The following is a 6000-nucleotide window of genomic DNA, read 5'->3' as shown; positions in this document are numbered from 1 at the left end:
CCATAGAGTTTGTTCCTAAAAGTTTATTCCTATGTATTCTATCGAAATTTGACCATTCTGAACTCTTTCTTTAACAACCCAGTGACAAAATTTCACAACCATATTCCATGATTAGATGCCTCATAACATGCTATAAACTCCGCAGCCATGGTAGAAGAAGCCATAAGTGTTTGTTTAACACTTTTCCAGGATATAGCTCCTCTAGCCAACATGAAGATATAGCCTGAAGTGGATCGCAAAGTGTCTTGACATCCAGCATAATCAGAATCAGAATACCCAATGATCTAACAAAACTTCTGATCTCCGATAAGTGAGCATATAATCTTTTGTTCTCTGTAAATACCTCATAACCCGTTTGGCTGTTTTCCAATGATCCATCCTTGGGTTATTCAGATATCTACCTAACACTCTAACTATGAACGCAATATCTAGACGCGTACATACTTGAGCATACATTAGACTTCCAATGGTCGATGCATAGGGAACTTTCTACATCTCCTTAGTCTCGAGTGTGGTCTTGAGCATTGACCTAAATGAAATTTATCACCTTTAACGATCAGGTATCTCTCGGTGCACAATCTTTCATACCAAATCTACTCAAGATCTTTTCAATGTAGTTCTTTTATGAAAATCTCAAAATACCTTGAGAACGATCTTGCAGTATTTCAATTCCTAATACAAAAAAAGCATCACCAAGATCCTTCATCTCAAAATTTCTTTTGAGAAATCTCTCAGTGTCATGCAATAAACCTACATCATTACTAGCTATGAGTATGTCATCAATATATAACACCAGAAAGATTGATTTACTCCCACCAAACTTGTGATATACACAATCTTCCACAATGTTCACCTCAAAACTAAATGAGGTTATCACTTCATGGAATTTGTGTACCATTGACGAAAGGCTTGCTTGAGACTGTAGATGGATTTCTTTAATTTGCACACAATAGACTTTGAATTATCAGACACAAAGTTTTCTGATTGCACCATATAAATCGTCTCATCAATGTTCCCATTGAGAAACACAGATTTTACATCCATCTGGTGTAGCTCTAAATCAAAGTGAGCTACTAGTGCCATGATTACCCTAAAAGAGTCTTTCGATGAAACCGAAGAGAAAGTCTCTTTGTAATCAATGTGTAACGCCCGGATCCTTAAACCTTATGATCCGACTGCTACGACATGCATACTTAGACTTTTCTATCATGAGATGAGTTTTGGTTGAAATTTCAAAGAACATATCTAAATTTTATTAATTAGATAGAAAAACTATATAGAAATTTATTTATCAAAACACCAGGATCCATAAAACATTAGCGTGGTGGTACAAAATGCATGTGCCTATAATAGTGAGTTTGATGGTTGGCCATTTGAGTGACGTCCAACTCTGCCCTCTACGCTGTGTTCTTACCTACAAAGTCTGTAAAAATATAGGATGAGTACATAATATACCTAGTAAGTAGTTCTCACGTAGGGTAGTGACCAAATGCACAATCACAAGCAACATGTCATGAAAACATATGATTGGGACCGAAAACGTATAATAACATGTGGTGGTCGGTTATGCTTCCAACATAAATCTCTCCGCCCTGATAGGAAGATGAGGACCTAAGCGAAACTAACCCATCTGATGATTAGCGGGTCATGCAGTCAGTAGGGCCAGAGTCGCATCCAACATCAACCATTAGCATAAACATTATGCTTCCAACATAAATCTTTCCGTCCTGATAGGAAGATGAGGACTTAAGCGGAAACTAACCCATCTGATGATTAGCGGGTCATGCAGTCAGTAGGGCCAGAGTCGCATCCAACATCAACCATTAGCATAAACGTTATGCTTCCAACATAAATCTTTCCGCCCTGATAGGAAGATGAGGACTTAAGCGGAAACTAACCCATCTGATGATTAGCGGGTCATGCAGTCAGTAGGGCCAGAGTCGCATCCAACATCAACCATTAGCATAACCATAAGATTAGACTGGAAGCATAACTTACACCTAATTAAAACTTGGTTTTAACGTAATCGTGAACAAACATAATGCATGGGGTCCCTTGTAGAGAAACGTGTTCTAAACATGTAATGCAATATAACAATTAACATAACCATGCAATATAATAAAGGTACACTACCATAGAACATTTAAAGAGAGGGTGAGATAAACTACTTACCTTGACTGTGATCTAATTATTCCTTATTATTCTTTATGATTTTATCAGCAGAGTTTTTCCTTTTTAAATCAAAAGAAGAAATTTGGGCAGCACTTTACCCGAGCTTTTCTCTTTTTCACAGAACTTCCTCACTCACACTTACTTTTTCACACTGACTGAGATTTGTTTGAGAATGGGTTAAATCTTAGGCAAAGGGTCCTATTTATAGTAGTTTTCAGCTCTTCTCAGTGTGACAAATCATCGTACAGGTGGCTTCTTTAAAATTACTTATGGTTTATGGATTCCTCTCAATAAGACACCTAATTTTGGCTAATGTTTGCCCTTACGTCATCATTCTTTGTTTGTATTCAATTTTAGGGTTTTTCCATGTATAATCTATAAGATCGTGGCCAAATTCAACGCATAATTCGCGCTTCTGTCCAAATCTCGCTCACTCTGCTCTTAAAATCTCGCTCTCTCCCGTTTTCTCGCTAGGAATTTACTCTGGAGCTTTCTTGCTGAAAATCCCGCTCTCTCCACTCTCGCTCTCAAATTTTCTCTTCCGTCTCACTCTCTCCAAATTTCTCGCTCTTGCTCTCGCTCCCGCTCTCGCTCTCTCGCTCCCGCTTCCACTCGCTCTCTTGCTCGCTCCCGCTCTTTCCTACTGTCTCGCTAAGAATAGCTCTCTTTACTCTCGCTCTCTCCAACTTCCTTGCTACAATTCTCGCTCTCTCCAAGTTTTCCTTCAATCTCGCTCTCTCCAGGGATCTCGCTCTTTCTACTCTCGCCAGCCTCAATCTCGCTAGCATCGCTCGCTGGGTTTCTCGCTCTCCAATTCTTCCTCCGATCGCGCAGCTCTCTTCTCAGAATCTCGTTTTCTCCAGTTTTTTCGCTGGTGTGGCTCTCGCTCTCTCTCACTTTCTCGCTCCCGCTCGCTCCCTTATTCATTATCTTTTGGATAATGAATAAATTTCCAATTTCCAATTTATTTATTTATTTATTATTATTATTATTTCTAAATTTCCACCCCTTTAAATAAAATTTCGTCCTGCTTATTATTTGATATTTAATTTCCTGTATGCGTACAGATTTGGGTCGTTACACAATGCCTTCCTTTTGAGTAAAACCCTTTGCAACAAGACGAGCCTTATATCTTTCGATATTTATATGTGAATCCTTTTTGGTTTTAAATATCCATTTACAACCTATGGGTTTCACTCCTGATGGCAGTTTGATAAGTTTCCAAATGTCATTGTCTTTCATGGATTTTATTTCCTATTCCATAACACTTATCCACTTTTTAGAGTTAGAACTTTGTAAAGCTATTGGAAGTTGATTAGATCATCTTCCATTATGCCCACATCATCCTAATATTTTTGAAGAAACACAATATAATCATCTGGAATTGTACTTCTTCTCTCTCTAGTAGATCTTCTTAGTGGCACTTCTTGAGGTTGTTGAGTTTGAACTTCAGGTTCAACCACGGGAACTTCAATGTTGTATTGTTCTATAATTGGTTCAATAATGAAGTCAGGAATTGGAGCCTAAACATCATTTATAATCACATGAGGAAAAGAAACCAATTCCTCTTCAAAGATAACTTTCCTTATGTTATCTTTCCCCAAACTCAACATCCTTAAGGAATCTAGCATTTCCTGTCTCAAACAATGATCTAGAAGTGGGATCATAAAACTTGAAACCCTAAGAGTGCTCAGAATACCCAACAAAATAGCAGCTAATAGTTCTTGAGTCCAATTTTCTTTCATTAGGCCTATAAAGCCTAGCCTCAACTGGACAACCCCTTACGTGAAGATGCCTAATACCAGGCTTCTTTCCTGTCCACAACTCATAAGGGGTTTTGGCTATTGCTTTACTAGGTACCCTATTAAGGATATATGTTGCAGTTTTTAGTGCCTCACCCCAAAGGGATTCGATAGAGAAGAATGACTAATCATACTTCTTACCATATCCTTAAATGTTCTATTTCGCCTTTCCGCTACACCATTCATGCTGGGTTTATCTGGCATAGTGTATTGCGGGACGATTCCACATTTCTCATTTTCTTCTTATGACGAGAGCCTATTGCCAAATGAGCACTTTCTGTCCTTTCTCTCTTAATCCTATCTTCTTCTTGTACACATTGTGAGATAAGCTCATTAATACTCCATTTATCCTTCTGAGTATTATAGCTTTTCTTAAACTGAGTAAATTGTGCAGGAAGAGAGATAAGTAAATTTATATTTATCTCGATATCAAGTGCCTTTAATTTACCTGCAAAATTGGACATTTTCATAATGTACTCCCTTATGTTTTCATTGCCCTTATACCTCATAGAAGTTTAAAAAGTCAAAAGACTACTTGCTTCCCCTTTCTCATTTTTAGCAAAATATTTCTCAATTTGAGCAAGGAACTTATTGGCATTTTCACTTTCTGTGATAGAGCCCCGAAAAAACTCCGGAATTGAGTATCTAATGATCATCAGACATATGCGATTTGACCATTCCCACTTCTCTATATTAGCCATATTTGGTTGTTCCTCAGTAGAAGTAGGTTTATCGGTCCTTAATGCAAGGTCCAAATCCATACACCCAAGAAGTATCTCTAGGCTTTCTTTCCAAATCTTGAAGTTCGAATCCATTCAACTTAGGGATTGAACTTAGATTTCTAGATATTTGAGTAAGACCAACTGAAACAATAAACAACAAAACATATGCTCACAATTAAAACATGACAAAATAATTTCACATATGTGGTGGGCCCTTTTAACAAGATACCTAGCACAACATTGATGTCCAGCCTTTGGGCAAAAAACACCAACGATAGTAGTAGTAATCAAAGTACTGACAATTAACTCAATAATAAAAAAAAAAAAATAGCCTTTCTTTAGATCGACTACTTTTCACATGAACAATCCTTATAATTGCCACATACTCATTACCATATGCATACGCACAATTTGGCCAAATAATTATTTCCTTTGGGCCGATAATTATCCGCATAAATTCATGAATATGCACATCTTATATTTCATAATTAAAACGATCTAGATAATAGAGGCTACTTTGGTAACATATTATTTTTGACCAATTCAATCTAAAATATAAGATACAATAATATAATAATATTATTGTACAAAAAATAAAGGAGGAAGAACACCAAATAGTCTTTTACAAAATTCACTTAATATTTGCATACACATAATACAATTAAAGTAACATAAACATGTGAATATCACAAAGACAATCAAATTGTAGATTTTAATTCACAAACTTATCAATCAAGAACTAAGAACCCTTTTCAAGAATTTCACTGAGTTATTAATCAATAAAACTTAGAAACGCGGGCAAGAAGTTCAATCAGCAATTAATCCAAATAGTTGACAAATTCAATATTATCAAACTATTAAAAAATAAATTCACTAAATTCAATCAGTTTTTTTTTTTAACCTTAAAAAAAAACCACCAGTGTCCAAAATTATCAATCACAATTCAATTTTTTTTTAAACTCATATTCATCAATTAAGTATTAACATAACTTTTCAGTTAAAAAAAAAAAAAAAAAAACAGCGGCAACATTAACTTTTTCATTATTAATCAAATTTAAAATCGAACTCATAAAGTCATCCATTAAGAATTAAAAAAAAAAACTAATAATTAAAATCAAGAATCGCCAGCAAGACTTTAATCGGTAATTGACCGATACCTTCGCCCAACAACAACTCCAGTCAGTCATTAATTGAAAGTCTTGATGGGTAAAACTTGCAGCAACTAAAGATAACTCCTTCGATCGGTCTTTAACTTTTTTCCTGTGGATTTTATCACATTGGTGGACTTTTGTCAAGAATGTTGA

Source organism: Benincasa hispida, chromosome 2 (assembly GCF_027475165.1).
Source record: "Benincasa hispida cultivar pf3 chromosome 2, pf3_genome.v1.1, whole genome shotgun sequence".
NCBI lineage: Eukaryota > Viridiplantae > Streptophyta > Magnoliopsida > Cucurbitales > Cucurbitaceae > Benincasa > Benincasa hispida.
This window is presented reverse-complemented; position numbering follows the sequence as displayed.